At 42.7% G+C, this 19,051-nt stretch overlaps 1 protein-coding gene across 18 annotated transcripts in view; it reads left to right on the top strand.

The window, feature by feature from the left end:
* The window catches only part of KIAA1217 (KIAA1217 ortholog), a 433,991-nt gene that overhangs the window by 351,521 nt on the left and 63,419 nt on the right, over positions 1–19,051 (top strand). Inside the window, exon 1 of one of the 18 annotated variants that reach the window (XM_077896794.1) lies at positions 840–1,197. The exons of 14 other annotated variants lie outside the window; for them this stretch is intronic. The gene's annotated coding sequence lies outside the window, so the exon portion shown is untranslated. Of the gene's footprint in view, positions 1–839; positions 1,198–15,319; positions 15,456–15,749; positions 15,999–16,611; positions 16,637–19,051 lie in introns of those variants that run through there. 3 more of the 18 variants (XM_077896797.1, XM_077896796.1, XM_077896798.1) reach the window with 3 other exon arrangements.

Genomic DNA, 19,051 nt, shown 5'->3' with positions numbered 1-19,051 from the left:
TCAGAAAGGTACACGTTAGCTCCTTTTTAAAAGTTTATTTTCAGAAGTTGAGTTCACCTGCGGTAGAAAGTAAGCTAGCCTCTAGGTACCAAATTAAATAAGACAGATCTTGTCGTGCTGTATTTATAACTCAGTAGGGCACATCTTACTTGCAGAATGAGTGTAGTATTTCCAATACCTCCAAACTCAACGAAGCAGGACTGGTGATTTTAGGGCAGTTAACCCAGCTCCAGGGTTCACTGGTTCACTCACCCAGCCATGATGGGTGATGCTGGCGAACGAGTGTGGTAACTGCCCTCACAAATCTTCTAATCCCGCAGAAGGTCCGAAGTCAATAATCAACGAGTCAATAACCAGTCGTGATGCAGACATCTGGAGGTTTCCACGTCAGTTCCAGGCTCTGTGAATTCCTTGCCTCTGTTCTACTATTTGCTTGAGTTGACACAGTGGAACCCACTTGGGCAATGCATCTAATCATTGCCCCCTCTGTACCATGCTTTTCTGACAGGCAAAAAGATGTTTATGTTACAATTAGCAAGGAATCACTCTTATTGAAATGATTAGCGAGGCAAACAATTTTTAATACAGTGGCTGTCCGAACACGGTGGATATTTTCTTCCTCCCTAGCTGCTTCCAGTTAGATTTTATTTTATTTTCTAAGAAGCAAGGAAGGGTAATATATGCACATCTGATATGCAGCTTCCAAGTGATACAAATCTCATCTTTCCTGCTGTGTGGCTGCTTGCTTTTCCTTGCACTTTTTTTTTTTTTTGTCATTGAGAGGTTATGACAACATGAGCCATATTGTATTTATAAATATCACGTGTTTCCTTGATATGGCTTGCAGTTTCTGCCAGACAGAACACATGGAAGAAACATTTCTCGTTAGCTCAGCATTGGTTTCAGTTATGCTGATTTCCGGGACAGGAAAAATGCCTTCCTACTCAGATTTAACTTTCATAGAGTAGAAACAAAACCTCTGAATGTCCGTGAAATGGTTTTAACAAGGGTGGATACTGCTCCTTTAAACCACATATTTTGACTAAAAGCTTCCTTCTGTAAAAAAAGCCCCAAGCCTTGCATTTAGTCACCATAAAGACAGGCAGTGCTGGAAGCGTTCGAGAGATGGGTGGTTTGAAGGTCTCTGCAAGTCTAGAAAGTTTCTTCTAGAAGAGAAAGGGTCACGGAAGATGTAAGGTAAGAATTGTACCTTTATAACAAAATACAATTTGCGGAATATTTTTGTCATGCGGTGGGATGTTTACCTTCAACTGGGTCAGGTCTTCCTGTATTTCAGTTCAATTCAATGAGGAATTAAAATTCCAGGCTTTTAATTTTCACTTCTTACACACTGCTTAGGAAGAAACTTCTTTGTTATTGGCGATAGTCTGTTTAAAAAAAATTTTTTTTAATTACATTCGACTGTCTTCCATCTATAAATCTTATGATCTAGTTTCTGTTTAACCATATAATTTATTTTCTTGACCATATAATTTAAAAAGGATTTAAGGTGTCAACATTATCTGCCAGTAAGATCTCACTGATGTATGTGTTTTGTGACCATTTTCAGTGTTTTCATGAAGATGTTGACTTGCATTTAGTTTCTGAGACAACTGTAGAAAATTTGAAGATGTGATAGCAGTGGGAGGGGGACTGGAGTATGTGTCCTTCAACATCCTAGGGAAAATTATTTGTTGTTTTTTTCCTTGGGAAAAAACTTTAAATTTTAAATTAAAAATAGCCCTTGTATCTCCGTTTTGACTTTTTTTTTTTTAAAGAAATACCACTGTAAGCTTTATAAGTAACATGTAAAACTTCTAGTTTTATATAACAGATAAATCCTATTATGTCAGGCTTGATGATTGCAGAAATCATATGTACTTGAGGTGACGATTTTCTCTTATTTGTGCACTAGTTAGGTCACAATACTTTGCATTTTTTTAAAAAGGAATTTGGTAGAGCAGTGTTTCCCTTTAAAGGTTCATGTGTGCATGGATCTGCTTATCCATATTCCTGTGGATATCTTTATCATACTCTGGAGATGAGTTAATGTGCATGAAAAGTTGTTATCTAGTGTGGTCCAAATAATACATAGTATTTCATTTAGTCATCAGAAAAACTCGACTTCATAGGTACAACTAGACCCATTTTTAGATTGGAAAACTGAGGTCAGAAAAATTAAATAACAAGATCACACACTCGTAATAGCAAAGTTGGAGTTCAAACCCAGGCGGACTCTCTTGCCAGTAGCTAAGAGCTCCAAGTCTGGAGTCAGACACAGACAACTTAACTTGAAAGTAATGATTACAAATAAGCAATGCTTTTTTTGACTCAGGAGAAATTATTTTGTACACTTTGGGAGGGTTTTCGGTTGGTTGGTTAGTTGGTTGGTTCAGATATGTAGCATCCAAAACCTAATATCAGCCCAATAGTCTTTTCAGAGACTTGGTTATGATTCCCTCGGCGTGAAACGAAAACACTAACCAGTAGTTAGTGTGGGGAGGGTTTTGGGCAAACTACCCTTTCCTCTTTGCTCCTTCCTTCCTTGCATCATGGGCTGTGTCACTCGAAAACTGTTTTCATATACCCAGAGCAGGGAGCTTATTCGTGAGCTTGATCTAGAAGTGAGAAGGTGTCTTTGAATGGAGAACTGCCCACATGTCAGGCTACAGCCTGTCAGGCTTTCACAGCAGAGCCACTGCGGGGGAGGACGAGAACAGTGAATAACGTTGAAGGCAGAAGGTTCTAGAATCTGCGCAGCCAGCGGAGCCAGCTCAGGACCAGGACTGTGACTCTCCTCACCCGCTCCTGGAGACTGAGGCATCCACTCAGCCACAAAAATATCCCAGTGATTTGTGATGCAGAGTAATTATTGCCGACAGTGTCAGCGGGAGATGCTGCTGCTCATCACAGCCCTGCTCTTGGGCTTCGGGACCGAGACAGCTAGCTGCCAACCCCACTTCTGCATAAAATCCAGGAGTGAAAGTTGATTGGGACAGGACCTTCCTTTAGCAGGGACCAAGGTCATTCTCAAGAGTCCTGTGCCAAGGTTGGGGAGTTGGGGAGATGTTTACACCGCACTCTCTACCCTTTGATATCTAAACCACATCCCTTTTCTTGGCTCTTGTAAATACAGATGTTAGTGGAAATTGCCTTTGACTGGGAGCATATGTCCTGCTGTTTTTCAGGTTGTAACCCCAGCACCTACATGCTGCTTTCTTCCTGGGGGTTGGCTTTTCTGTTTTTCCTGTGGGTCCCCATCGGGGTAACCCAGACTATAGGAAATGGTTTCCTACCACATCCACGCAGGCTCCCTCCATGGATGCGAGGGACCTCCATGGTCTTGCCCTGTAAGAGGGCTTCCAGATGACTGTTCTTTTCATTACACTATTTCTAAAATTTCTCAGGTGAGCATGTGTTACTTTTATTTAAATTTGTGTGTATGGCAGGGGAGCACACATTAGCCTTTCACAGAGAAAATGAATGTGTTCAAGGTGCATATCAACTGGTGGTAGGGTGTTTCCTCTCAGCCCTGCTTTTCTTCCCATCAGACCAGTGATCCCTTTGCTTGCGTGTAATTTGCAGGAGCAATACTATGCCTGCGACTGTAGATTTGTGACTGAGGGGATACCTGGTAGTTGGTGCAACCTCAAGAAACAGAAAGCCTGCCTTATTTGGAATCGTGGGATTTCAGAGGTGGAAAGAAGGTCCTACCCATCATCTTTTATAACCCGTTCACCTGTCAGTGGGACTCGGGAGGCCTAGCATGGTTAGAATGGCTTGGGGTAACCAGATCACACAATAAGGAAGGGACAAATATAGGGCTGGAGCCCCAAGCCACCTGTCCCTCAGACCAGCCTTTTGCCTATTGCCAGCACTTCCGTGCTTTTGTTCTGGCCTCTTTGGGTCCCACTGGATTGATTTAGGAAAATGTTGTCTGTCTGGCTTCTTGTAGGCAGCCATTGTTGGAGATGAATATAACCAGGCTTCACGTCCTCTCCATGGCAGCACATGTCTATAGTGGGACCAGAGCTCATTAATTGGAAATGCATGGTCCTAGACCAAAAATAAATGGATTTTGAACTAACCAGATTTAGATGATCCAATATTTTTATTGAGGGAGAATAAGCCATCAAGTCAACTGAAAAACAGCAGCTGCTTCAAATTATGAGATGCTTTGAATAAAACAATACATATTGGCTTAAAAGGCTTGTATTGTATTATAATATTATTTTGAAAAGTCAGCCTCTTTGCTAAGGAATATGGCTCCTGCCATGACTCTGTTTAAAACATTAATGTATTACTGCCCAGAAGACTTTCAAAGTTGGTTTTTACTAGGAACCAGTGATTTTCAGTGGCACGTAGAAAAACAGGTTTTTACATTTTAATAATTATGTCTTCATGAGTATTAGAGAGGACAAAGAACCAGAGAGTTAATGAACATTATTACTTTATCACAACTAAGTAAAGAAAAAAAAAAAAAGTCAACTTGAAATTGACTTAAAGAAAACCATTAATGGGTAATAGAGCACTGTTGGTGCAAGGAAATGGCCAAAATGGTGACAGTATCTTGTTAGCGAGTGAAGTGTAAAGACCAAGGCTTTAAGACAAAGGATGACACAGGGGCTTGTGAGGATAGAGCAGAATGTCATTAAAGATTGTATCCTTGAAAAAAAATGAACTGTTTCGACGTCAGAATCAAAACTAATAGTTGTTTAAGGGTTCTCAAGGACTCCAGCACTTTGTTATTTGGCACAAAAGAAGAGTTGTTCATTAAATCAGTTTTGTGCACATCTATTTATTTGAGGCCTCTCCAGATAAAAGGTGTGAATACCCAGTGTGCATTTAAGCTAGAGGATGCTTTCTCATTGTTCAGGCAGCACTAACTCACTCCATATTTCTGAAATACAGAAAATATGTTTCATTTAGTTGGTTGATCAACACATGTACTTGATTTCTTTCTTTACATTTTTTTTCTTTTCCTGTGAAATCAGAGTTCATGCTTTTCCTTGTTCTGATTTAACTCTTTGAACCTGTATGTTTTCATTTGCCCTGGATATCACAGGAAGAGCTGCCAAACAAAAACCCAAACAATGATAAGAAATCGTAACGATGTTGATGATGAGGTAATTCGGAAATAGCAGGGACCTGTTTAAACTTCAGCGCATGTTTTTCATAAAGCAAGCCTCCAGAGTATTGGGTATCATGGTCAGTCTGATAGATTAATCGAGGAGGAACGTCTATGACTGTTCCTTGCACTGACTTACAAGAAGGAAGGCAACGGATAGAACATCCTGTGCAAGGTGGACTCCTTGCAGTAGGAACTGAGGGAACATTCTGGATGCATATCCACAAAGTGGATACCATTTTTGCTTGCCTTTAAAGCAAATCTAAAAATATATTTCCTAGCAGCTGTGTAACTGCAAAACAAAAAACTGCTCTACTGCAGCGCAAATTACTTACTAGATATCTCCAGGGTTCCGATCTTAATGCTTCAGAAATTTGCTTTAGATTTTATTGTATATATTTAGACCGAGGAGCCTATTAGCTTGCGATCTAGGAGAACCTCTACATTCTCATGAAAATGAGAAATGTGCCACTGTTGGCAACCTAAGGCTATAATTATGTTAATCTGACCATTTTAAGACTGAAATATGTTGTTTTAAAATGTTTCTGTATTTTTATTATTCGTAACAATGATCTGAAGAAATTTAGTGAAATGCTAATAAGTTTCTATTCAGTATCACTTTGTGACCAGAACATAAAAATGAGTCAAATGGGGTATTTTGATATGTTTAATTTTGACAGATAATTTTTATCCAGAGATATGTACTTCTATATATAGTGCATCTTAATATTATAAAAACTACCAAAACCTTTTTTTTTGTATTTTAAATGCAGATACAGCAAACATATGCATAAGGCTATCTTGACATATGAGTTCAGTAACAGCATTTCTACGTCTACATTAAATGGCACTTTGCAAAAAATAAATAAATAAATCCTCACACTTCACTGTACAAAAAGAGAGCCAAAAACTATTTTTTGAGCAATATAGCAAGAGAAATATTTTTCTATCAAGGACTATCCTAAAGTACACAGATTTTACTATTTCTAATCTAAATATGAGATGAGACCAGAATGGACAATATAATTGAAATTCTAAGAGCATCCAAAAACTTGTGTTTAACAAATTGGTTCAGCCTTGCCTCAACAATCAAGACTTTTATTCTGGCCACAGGCACGTTTCATTCTTAAAGAGAGGTACTCCCAGGTAGCAAGCTGCGAAAGGAAGGAGAAGGACCTAAAGCAGAGATGCGAGTAATCGCCCATCCCATAATTTTTAGAAATAACTAAGATTTGAATATACTTGTCATGTCAGCATAAAGTGCATTGGAAATCTTTATTAGCCTAATCTGGCTTTAGAATCCCCAATTAATTTGGGAATGGGAAGGAGGAAAAGCGCTTCCTTGAATGTGAGTCCACAGCATATAACTGGGACTTTCTTCTCAAGGATATGTCTTTGGGAAAGAATACAGCATGGAGCACCTACTTTCAGAATCTACATCCATTCTTTCTTCCGGTGAGCTCTTGTATCTCAAAAGGAGAGTGTGTCTTTCTCATCACGCTCCTATGAATATATCAAAGTGACTATTACCCATTCTGTTCATTTTACTTTCATTTGAGTGAGCCCAGGAATGCTTGTGGGAGACTTTAATGAGAACCCATGCTGATCATGTTTCTCTGCATGCAAAGTTATACCAGAATAATTCAGCTCACTTGATGTTCACAGAACTAGGAGGGTAAGCACAGAAGGTATTCCTGAAGCAACATGGTATCAGAACCAGAGGCTCAGAAAAGTTCTGTGGCAGAGCTACAGTCATGGCGGTGAGACCACAGACAAGATCCTCGGAGGGCAGTCTTTTCATTCATAAACCAGAGCTCCTTCTGCCACAACCCACCCTTCCTTGGTCATCATGGTGGGGAGGAGTGCTGATGGAAGAGGACCATTCAACCTTTGAAAAAAATTTTGAGGGGAAACTAATTTGTGGACTGCAGTCTGTTGAAGGAGAAGTTGAGGATGAGGGTCATGAGAATGAAGCCAGTGTCTCACTGTGCAAATTGTGCGAAACTCCCTCTGTCTGTTTATTCACCCATGTCTTCTTATCTTCTCTGGGAGGCAGTTTACCCTAATGTTGCTTTTCAGAGAAGGGAAGACAAGTAAGAGAAAGGATAATACAAAAAAAAAGAAGAAGAAGAAGAAGAAGAAGAAGAAGAAGAAGAAGAAGAAGAAGAAGAAGAAGAAGAAAGAAGAAAGAAGGAGAAGGAGAAAAAGATTGGGTTGGGTAGTGGGGGAAGCTGAGGTACTTTGGGGTCATCCTGGAGCCTCTTTCTCCTTGAAGTGAGTTGAAAGCTCTGGCTGCTGGTCATGAACTTGGAAAGGCTCCACAGATGGCAGAGCATTTTCTTCACCTGTCTTGCCATCCATGTGGCAGAGCATTCTTTCCTTTCAGGGGCAGTGTTTTGGGGTGGGGTTGAGGTACAACTAGAATATGTCTGCCCCCTTGCCCGATGTCGGCACTCTGTCACATGGACCGTGACTTCCTTACATTGGGTCACTGAGCCTGTAGCCCATCATGTTTGTTACTCGCGAGCTACCCAGATTAGGAACCCAGGGCTCCCCTCGGAGTGTAGGAATGCTCAAAGTCCGGCAGTCCTTGGGACACAGGGAAGCAGATCTCATCTCTGAGGAAGAAGCTTCTGGCAGCCTTGGAACCGAGTAGGGAAGCGGTGACTGGCTAACCTCCCCCAGCTGTCGAGCAGGGCAAGGCCGGGCAGGGCGTGGGTGGAGACGCTTGCCAAGCCCAGCCTCGGGGTATGCACGACTCCCAAACTGCTTGTCTTTGAGGCTGTTATTTATCCAAATAAGGAGAAGTGGTGGTTTTGCTGACCATCTCAGATTTCGCAGCCATGTCCACTGGCTTGCTGGCTGACTGATCTGATATTTGAACTGAAAACACCAAGGTATTCCTTTGAAATGGAGCACTCTGGTGGGGCTCATGGGTGTCCTGGAGTCATCATTTGGAAGGTGGTTCCACCCCCCCCCCCCCCATTTGTAGATAACTGGAGTATGGTCTGGTGTCTGTGGCTGCTCTCCTGTGTCTCTAACATTCAATACAGAAGACTTTGTTCAGGTATTTCTGACCCTGATTTGGGATGGAAAGAATACTGATCTCTGTGATCCCTGAACCACCGCCTTCCTTTGATGAGTGTTCAGAGAAGGTCAAGTCTCCACACTGATTTTTTACCACTGTAGTATGAGATTTTTCTGGCACTTCACAGATCCTGGCCCTGGTATTTGCCTTTGGGTAGGACACTTGAAGCCGTGTGGCCCCAGTTCCTCATCTGTAAGATTGGGATCATGATGTTTATCTGATGGGAATCCACTGGGAATTAAATGAGGTGATTTTGGAAAGCACTTGGTAAATAGGAGGTCTCCAAAAATATCCGTTCCCTTGTTACCTTTCCATCTTCTCCTGGCAGATTTAGATGAAAATATTTATAGAGAAATTATAGATAATTATCTCTGCTACCCAAAGTTTAATAAGGTCAGCTTTCTGAACTAGGATTTAACCAAACCCATAGTGGAATGGAGATTTCGATGTGAGCTTACCACTTCCCTTCTACTCCCTAGAGCAGTGGGTCTTCAAGAAGTTCCCTGGACCAACAGCTCAGCATCACCTGGGGATCTGTTAGCAATGCAAATACTCAGACCCAACTCCTGACCTGCTGTATTGGAAACTCTGGTTGTGGAACCCATTAACCTGTGTTTTATTGAGCACTCGGCATGATCACAATGTATGTTGACATTGGAGAACCGCTTGCTGTTTGGGTCAGAGCTCTACTTACCTATTCTTCCAGGGCAGTTGGCCTTCCCCACCTCTTGTCTCTAATTAGCCCGTACTTCCTGCTTGGAATACCTAAGAAAGCAGCCTTTTTCTTATCTCCTGGAATTCTGCTCATAATTTATGGATTCATTTAAATCTCACCTCTTCAGAGAAGTGTTCCTCAACTCTCCCAGCCAGAAGAATCCTACTTTTGTATAGATTCTGAGAGATTTGTGTATTGCACTCATTTAATACTTGCCACAGTTATTCTTGCTTCGTCTTATTTTGAATATTCATATACATGCCTCGGTATCCCTACTAGAATGTAAGCTCTGCAAAGGTAAGAGGTATGTCTTAAAGATCCTCTTTCCCTCATCAGCCTTAACCATGGGCTTTGTATACCTAGTGGCTATTCAGTTACCATTTCATGGACATACAGAATGCGATAGTTTAGAGATAGTCTAGATCAGAATTCTTGTTTATATATATTGTGAACCTGGTGTTACACACCTGAATCAGAGTGCAAGTTCCAACATGCTCCATTGACTACCAGAAGACACCCCGAATGGGGGGCATTTGGGGCCACTGACTTGGTCCACACTGGCAGATGCTCTTGTGTTCTTTGCCACAGATTCCCTGAAAGCAGATGCATTTTTTTTTCTTTACGATTTCATTTATTGATTGATGAGAGACACAGAGAGAGGCAGAGACATAGGCAGAGGGAGAAGCAGGCTCCATGCAGGGAGCCCGATGTGGGACTTGATCCCAGAACCCTGGGGTCATGCCCTGAGCCAAAGGCAAGTGTTCAACCACTGAGCCACCCAGGTGCCCCACAGATGCATTTTTAAAAGTATATTCATTTCATTTATAAACCTGAAACCTTTTAGATTCTTTGATAACTAATGAGAACTGGGCAAATGGATGAGCCTATATAACTGTACAAAACAGGGCATCATTTTCAGTCTTACACAAAAGAAGTTTCTCAGCTCACACTCAATCCACCTGGGATTCCCATAGAACTTCTTTTGGTTTGAGAGTTGCTGCTGAGAGGAGAGCAATTGGCTCTTCTGAACCCACGAAGAACTGGCACAAGGGCTGTTTCCATCCAGATCTGCATTGCTGTTTTTTCACGTTTATTTTGAGGAAAGATTGAACTTGGTGGATTTGTGAATTATTGTCCTTCAGCGTAATCCTCTGGGGCTTTTCAGCCTCACATGATCCTTGCTCCTTTTGACACATTAGCTAATATCGTTCAGCTGAAGGTCAAAATAACAGCACAACTAAAAAACTTTTCATCAGAAGCTACCTATAAAATCCCCTTTTAAAACTAGTTCTGCTGACATAACTCATCTTATGTTGTGTGTTTGTTCTGTTTTGTAATAAAGCCAACACATGTCCTCCTTTGATTGATATGAAAACAGACAGGGGGGTGATGCCGTGAGAAGGGCCATGATTGTAACCGGGGTCCACAGGGTTGACTCCAGAAAAGCTATGAGGAAAGAAGGAGAAGTGCTGAGGGACATGGAGTGGACCTGAAGAGGTAACACCTATCAGGGAACATTCGGTGCTAGGACACTAGGACTGCTCGGACACTGCCACGGGAGTCCTGGGATGTGACACAACAGTGACAGACCAGGAATGAAAGACCATTTGTTTTCCAGCTTGGCATCTACCACTCATCGATTTGTTTACCACCGTTTTCTCCACTGAAAAATATCTATCGTTAAGCTGTGGCTGTAGAGCATAAAATCCTGCATAGGTTGTCCTCACCGTGCTGTGTAAGTTGAGATATGGTAAGAATGTGTTATATTGTCAAACTGAAATATTTTTTTTTAAATCCTTACACTGTTGTCATGTGACCATACTGTAGCTATGTAGCAGCGTTGTATCAACTTTTTTCACTTATAATCGACTCAGTTTCCCTGATGAAAGGTTAGAGGAGCATAAGGTACAGTGATAGAATTACAGAGCCTCATTCAGTGACTTATGCATCTCTGAGAGGTGTGGTCCAAGGAATGGCACTCAGTACTGGGATGGGAGTCATAGTGATAAAGAATGTTAATCAAATGAGGCCTACAGGGATGCCTTCGTGGCTCACTGGTTGAGCATCTGCCTTTGGCTCAGAGCATGGTCCCAGGGTCCTGTGATCAAGTCCTACATCAGGCTCCCTCCGGTAAGCCTGCTTCTCCCCTTGCCTGTGTCTCTGCCTCTCTCTGTGTCTCTCATGAATAAATACATAAAATCTTAAAAAAAATGAGGCCTAGACATTTTGTCCCATAAGTAATCTGGCATCTATGACTAATATATGTGTGTGTATACATATACGAGTGTGCATGTGTGTATATACATGTTTACACATCTATAACTAGTGGTGTAGTGATATCTGTATAGTGATTATTAGTGATACAGAATATGTATCACTTTTTAAAGATTTATTTATTAGAGAGAGCGCACATGAGGAGAGGCAGAGGGAGAGAGAGAGAAGTAGACTCTCTGCTGAGTAGAGATCTCGACGACTCAGGGATGGATCCCCAAGATTGTGATCTGCGCTAAAGTTAAGAGTTGGATGCTGAACTGACTGAGCCACCCAGGTGCCCCTACACATAACTTATTTTGAGGCAATAATAATAGTAATCAAGGGAGTGTCTGGATAGTTCATTCCTAAGCCCAGCTGAGATGGCTACTGTTCTTTTCCTTTGCTGTGAAAATCTGGATCAGAGAGTGAAACAGGTGAGGAACTTCTCAGTTCACCACACACTGCACGCTGAAGGTCAGAGGGTAAGCAGAGAAAGCCTCGGTAGTCCCTGCAGGGAAGGCCTTGGGGGGCAGGACTCCTCTCAGAGCAGTACACCGTGTTTTGGGGGACACTGGATTTCACACTTTAGGAAGAAGCAGTGAACACAGTAGCAAGGCTGAAGATGGGCATTCTTGCAGCTTCTCTGCTTTGTCTTTGGGCAAAGTTTCTTTCTTTCTTCTTTTCTTTTAAGATCTTATTTTTAAGTCATCTCTATACCCATCATGGGGCTCGAACTCATGACCCCGAGATCAAGATTCCCATGTTCCACTGACTGAGCCAGCCAGGCTCCTCTGGGCAAAGTGCTTAACTAATCCTGACACTTCCATTTCCTAATCAATCAAATGGGAATAGGAACCCCTGATCCATGCATTTCCCTTGGGTTCTGAGGCCCATGAAATAAAATCATGAAAGCCCTATGAATGGGCACCTGGGTGGCTCAGTGATTGAGCATCTGCCTTTGGCTCAGGACATTATCCCCGGGTCCTCGGATCGAGTCCCACATCGGGCTCCCTGCAGGGAAGCCTGCTTCTCCCTCTGCCCTTGTCTCTGCCTCTTTCTGTGTGTCTCTCATGAATAAATAAATAAAATCTTAAAAAATATATATTTCTTTTACAATCCTTTATAGAATAAGGACTGTTGTCAATAAACAAAGCCTAAGTATCATACATTGCAGAGTGCATGTTGACAAGCTAAATAGGAGTTTAGAGAACAATCATAAAAGGAAAAATAAAGTCGAAGACACCGAAAAATTCTATTTGGGTGACAGAAATGACTTACCACTAGCAACAAATCTAGAAGCTCCAGAATGGGAGTCCTGTATGAAAGAATAGTGTCCATACAGGCACCGAGTGGATGCGTAGGGACATGGAGATGAGACCCGAGGAGTTATTTGCACTATCTGTTACAAGTGGTAGAAAGAAGATACCATTTTACAAACTGTAACTATTTTAGGTACAAAAGGAGGTTGTCCTTGGCCTGGATGAGACAGGAGTATCCCAGAACAAGATTGAGTACCGGTGAGCGAAGCACATTTTTCTTTTATCTGTCCTACAGCTCCACACAGTTACTGACTGTGGCTTGGGAGTTAAATGATTTATTTAGCATTACTTTAGTGTGTTCCAGACTGGGATCTTTAATCACCATTGGGCACAGTGTTAAGTCAGCCAGGGGCTCAGCAGAGTTGCCCCTGTCAAAATATTTGTGGGAATTACGCTCATCTTAAATATAGCCATCAGCTAACCAGTGACTGGACCATCTCTTTCCTGAGAATTAAGTAATTTTGGCAACAGTCTGTCTCGTGTCTGGGAGACATTCCATTTATGATCAAATGAAACATTAATAGTTTCGCTAAAACCTCACAAATGACCGTCTTTCCAATTTTAACAGTGTAAGCAAGATGAACTTGAGATTTTTTCCAACGTCATAATTGCTTCCCTTCACAATGCCGTCTTCGTGCTTATAAGCACATTTCAAATTTCCTTTTATCATATGTAATTTTTAAAAAACCAATAAAGAAATGAATGTGTGAGAGAGAGAGAGAGAGAGGAAATAGAAATAAATTTCACAAGACTGTTAGCCTTACCAGAGCATAAAAATGATTTCCTGTTGAGGTAATGCTATTTACTAGCATGTTCTTTTTTAATACTAACTCAAAAGAAATAAATTGCTTCCACTTTGCTTATAGTGCCAGTTAATGAAAGGAAGAAGGAGAATCAATAGTAGAACACTTAATACACCACTATGGGAAGAACAAATCAGCAAATGCTGCAGCATCCCAGGGCAGGTCATGCCAAGGAAGGCAGGTCATGCAGAAAGGACTCAGTGGGCGGGGACTTAGTGGTTGGCCACACCCAGACTGAGCCAGATTTCCTGGTGAGTTAGCCTGAATGAGCTGTTCTCTGGAGGGCATGAGCCAGACAGGTGAAGCTGAGTCCTGTATGGCACCAGCATATTGCTTAGGAAATTAGCCTACCTAGTTCCACAGCTGACATTCTAGGACCTTAGGATAGTGAACCTCCCCTAGCCCCCCAAGGATGACCTGTGTGCTTCTTACCAGAGGTATAACTCATCCTGATTCATCGCAGCATTGGGCCAGCTTTCAAACTCCTGACAGGGAATTACAGCTCTCCCTAATGATGAAGCCATGCATGGAGTCTCCAGACCATGCCCTGAAGCATGTAGAAAGCGAAAGGGAATTGCTCTGTGACAGGGAGGAAGAGATGGAAGAGGCAAACCAGACCTTCCCTCACCTTGCACCCCATGACCTGCATGGCACCAGGGTCAGAGGAAGCCACCTGTCTCTGCCGTGGCTGACATGGACTTGTGTGATGAGTGTGCTCAAAGCATAAGCCTTAGTGAAACAGCAGTGAGAGCTCAGTGTGTCTGTTTTCGGGGGAGGGAATGACCCTGACTGCACACATTCATTCAATCTCAGGACCAGTCCTGCAGATATAACAGCAGGTAAATTAGTACAAGAGCCATGCTGCTTAGGACGTCTGCATGCCATGAAACAGGGTCTTTGGGGGAGTCGTAGGGGTGGGAGCCTGGCTCAATCAGACAAGGGAGACCAACCCCGACATCCCCCTTCCTGGTAAGTGTGTGTTTGACCCAACAAACAGAACCTGCCAGATGTGTGCCAGATGCGTCAGGGGCTGATAGTGTGTGCTTCCCGGACTCCAGTGAGAAATAACAAACTCTCACTGATTAGATTAAAAATCGAAGCAGGGGTTTTCGCATTCCTCCTACTCTTTTCTGACCTCTTAGGTGGCATCTCTTGCAACCACTTCATCCGAATATTGTTTCTAATGAGACAGCTTAGAGGGTGACGCTGTCCTGTGTGCCATTGTCTCCCTCCCTTAATAACCACAAAGTGTGGTGACGACAGTAAACAGTTTTTCAAGAAACCCTGCAGCACCAACGGGATTTGAACCTGGGAGACGTCATGGAATTCTTTGGGTCAGCAAGATGAGGCCTCGAAAAGCCTTAAGATGTTTGAAAAATGCGCAGGCTTCCCGGAGCGTGGTGGCCGGGTGTGGCACGAGGCCAGTGGGGCTTGCAGCCCAGCATCTTGAGCTCCTGGCCACTGCATTGCCACTTGGGTGGCTCTTCCACTCAGGTGAGTCCCTGGGGGCTCAGGAAGCCTGGTGGTGATCACACAGAGCCTACCTGCGAGCTAAGGAAATGCTTTTCCTCCCTCACCTTTTGTTCGTAATGCGTTGATACCTGTCCTCTGCTCAGCAGCGCACAAGCCACTTCTTGTCGGGAACACATACGTTCTCTTGCCAGCTCGCTCCCCTGCCGCAGAGCAGCTGCATTGACATCAGTTGCCGAAGGGGGGGGGTCTCTGGAGACTGCCCGGGCCTCTCTCCTCCTCCGCCTGGTTGAGGGTGGGGCAGAAGGGCTGTGGCTTCCTTTCTCGAATCCTCTCTTGGGGCACCGTTGGCTGGCCCTCCTTACCTTTCCCTCCTCTTTCAGGTACGTTTTCTGGAGGGATCGCTGCTGCTACTGCTTGCGTGGTGCTGCGCGGGCCTGGTGAACGGCTGCTACCCAAAGTTCAGCTCGGTAAAGCCAAGCTGGTTAATTAATAGACAGCCGCCTTCATCATCTTTATGCTCTCTTTCCTCTGGTATAAACCAGGGAGCGGGGAGGCTCACGTTTCCTTCACTTGCCAATCCACCGGCTTGAGAAGCCAGGCAGCGGGATGAGTGTGCGCGCTGCTGGTCTATCTAGATTTTCGCAGCAGAACTCAAGCTGAGCGGTGGTCCAATACGGTAATTAGCACACTGGGTTTTCCGATGGCTTTGTGGTGGCTGGTTGTCTGTTTGAATGATCCTGTTTGCCTTAATCAAATCGAGTTTGTGGTTTTTCCTTCCCTGTTAGCCCATTTACCTAGGCCTCCCAGAGTTTGCTCGTTGGTGTGTGTTTTCCGTGTAAGCAGTTGTTAAAGGCCTGAGTCACCCATGAGGTAGCCTGTGGTTGGTTTGAGCTAAGATTACCCAGTGACTAATTTCCAAGGGGAGGAGAAATTGGCTTATCAGGGGGAGGACTACTTTTCATCCATGCCCGTGACAGCCTCATTCAGAAGCCTGGGTAAAACACAATGGTCTTTACTGGTGGTAAACACTCAAGCTGGGAACATTTTACGACCTGGGGCCTTTGCAGTTTCTTCCCTGAAGAGAAAGCAGTCTAAAGTATCCAAATGTGGAACTGAGGATTTAGATGAAGCCAGCAAACAAAGGACGCGCGTAATTGGGAGCTGAGCCAAAGTGTTTTCTTCACAGCGTTAGTTATACAGGTGATTTCCTTAAGAAAAAGTAAGTGGCTTTAATTCTTTGAGGATGAGAGAGTCCCATAAGAATCCTTCTCAGTTTTGTCCGGTTACTTCATTGTGTGGTCCGATTGAGTGGTATGTTTACAAATTCTAGAACTGGAAGGGTGGGGTTTGAAATATAATAAACTGTGCATACTACTCCCTTTCCGCAAAGAATATATGTATTTTAAATAGTCCGCAAAGAGACATGATTACATGAGACAGTTTCCCAAAACGATTTGAAATAAACATTGTGTATGCTAGGTTTTTTTTATCCCCAGAAATAATTATAAGAGTTTTGCCCCTTCTTCTCGTGCGTTCAAGAAACTTCTAAGTAAGTCATGTTTGGTTTAACTTACTGGGTTTTGGAGAAATGAAATAGAGATAGGTGTGAGGATTCCTAAATCAAATTTCAGATAATTAATTTGAAACTGTCCCAGATTTCGGCCCCTCGGAAGTCTGAGCCATACAGCTTACTGAGGTCTGTACCGTGGGCAGGGACAGCAGCCTCTCACCCAGGGCTGTGGTGCTGGGCTCCGGAAGAAACGTTACTGTTTATAAGAACTGGAAGTGCTCAACCAAGAGGGAGCAGGGCTTTGGACAGTCATGGTAGGAGGGACAGACGATCCACCAACAAAGTAGGTGAGTGACGGAGAATAGTCTAGTTCATACGTTGCCAGTATATCTAGTGTAGATAAATGAGCATTCTCTTTGTCTGGGCCAAGGTGTAGGCAGATAGAGATCCATGTTGGAGTCTGGTCAGGTGTTAAAAGAACCTTTATTCTTGCATTTGGGTTCTCTTTTTCTTGCTGTAAAATGAAAAATCTTCAAAGCTCACATAAAGACAGGAGTGTGAAACCTCCTGGGACTAAAGTATCGGTGATATAATGAATGCAGATATTTTGAGAGAGATGAGATGATAAGAAGATTAGAGAGACTAGTGGAGAAGAAGGCAAACTGGCATATGAAAGAGGGTGACAACGGTATGGGATGGGTGTGCGTGTTTTGCTCATTTATTTTACTTTTAAAGTTTGCTATAATTTTCTCTTAACTCAGACCTCTTAGGTCTGCAGGAAGAACTCATTATGCATTTAATGCCATTTCTGTCCTCATTGGCCAAAAAAAGACCAGTTAAACACCAAAACAGGACTGTAGGTGCCTGATTCCAGGAAGTTATCTCGATGGAAAGAACACTAACATATAAGGCTGGGACTTTTTAAAACTATGTATCATAGAATCTTAATCATCATCCTGATTGTCAATCAGACAGTGAATAGCTCCTAGAGTATATAAAGTCCACTTTATATTGGAATAGTAAGTGGTCTCCTTGAGAGAACACAGTAAAGACTTGAAAGAGATTCTCTTTTCATCTTCCCATCCCTTCTGCCTCATTTTAAGAGTGATTGCCTTTACTTTACCCATACATACCCTTTAGTGTTTGAACCGAAGTTTTCAAATTTTAAAGGTTCACTCTGGTTGTAGGTTTCAAACATTTTCCCACTATATCATGGAAACATCGTGTCATTCTTTTTCTGGGCTCTCTGTGGAGCTGAGGATGAAATTATCATGGGTTCTTTTTAAAACTCAGTCCTGGAAAGTCAGTCATAGCTTGGCAAAGTGAGGTAAAAATTCTGCCAGAGTCTTCCAACTTCCAAGACACCCCGATTGATGGAGATCTGTTCCGTCAGAGCTGAATGCTTGTATTCACCTCCATTGTGGGTGACTCAGGTGGACAGTGATTCTTTCAGTGACCCTGTTGGGTGATGGCAAGATGAATTTGAAGTGGACAAGGTGAGGCTGATAAGTAGCATTACCATCAGGTACATGATGCTGATTGTGTAGGGCTAGGATCCATCCTTGTTGGCCAAAGTCCCATTCTGGTTGGTAGATTGGTACCCATGTCATACTAGCTACTGGCTGTTCAATAAATATCTTGACTATCACCCACATTCCCCTATGAGTGCAGAGTGTATCAGAATTATTGTTAATTGCTACATTTCCTTTTAAATTCATCTACACATGACAGCAAGAAAGCCCAATTAAATTTTTTTGGTGTTTTATTTTTAAAGTTAGTTATATCATACACCTCCTAACCATTTATTTTCACATCACCAAGCACGGTGTGTTTTTAAAAAATATCTATGCAGGCATTTCTGTTGTTTTTTAAAAAAATTACTCAACATTTCATTAATTTTTTTTTAAATTTACATATTCTTTTCATTAATATTCTTTATCCTTCTAGACAGTTCTGTACCACTCTGATTCTTAGTGTGTCTTCCTACTCTCTTGCCAGAAAAAGGGGGGAAGAATTCACTGTATGTTAATTGAGCTCAGAATCCCCCAAATCCTGATGTAATCTGAAGCCAGATAAAGAAGACTACAGTTTAGATGGTTGTTTATCTTAAGTGGGTTCTAGACATTTGAAACCTTTTTTAAAAATTTTATATCAATAATGACAATAGTACCTATCATGTGTTGCACTTATTTGCCTTGACCACTGCGTTACGCTTTATACTCATGTATGAATCTGCATGAATTTACCTTTACCTTCGTTTGGATTAAATCTTGCATTGTGTGGTCTGATTGCGTAGCCCATCCCTCTTGTATTTTATGCTCTGTGAAGCCCTGCCTTGTTGCCATTTTTCTTTTCACTGAGCCTTGCCTTGTGGAAGATAGGAAGGAATAGTTATTTATAGAGGATCTGTATAGATCTACTGCACAGCTTCTGTCATTAGGTTGCTCAGCCATTGTGGAAGGGGAATCAGGTGTATCATGGCACAGTGACCTTGGGAATGCCCTCCTCAGGTCTAAGCCCTGAGCACCTGAGTCATGAGGGGTCCAGCGAGTGAGCAGATAGAGGACCATGTGGGTTAGAGTGTCAGATCTGGGTCACATGGAGCAGGGGCACCTAGAGCCCAACCTTGACCCTCACCATCGGTTTGGATCCATGAGGGCCATGGATCCAAATGGATCCATGGAGAAATGAGGAGAGAGTCCCAAAGGTGACAGCCTAGGGATGTCCCAAGTTTGGTTTAGAACTGGGAACAGACTAACCTA

Source organism: Canis aureus, chromosome 5 (genome assembly GCF_053574225.1).
Source record: "Canis aureus isolate CA01 chromosome 5, VMU_Caureus_v.1.0, whole genome shotgun sequence".
NCBI lineage: Eukaryota > Metazoa > Chordata > Mammalia > Carnivora > Canidae > Canis > Canis aureus.
Note: the sequence above shows the minus strand (reverse complement) of the source record. Positions and strands in the feature narration are given on the sequence as shown.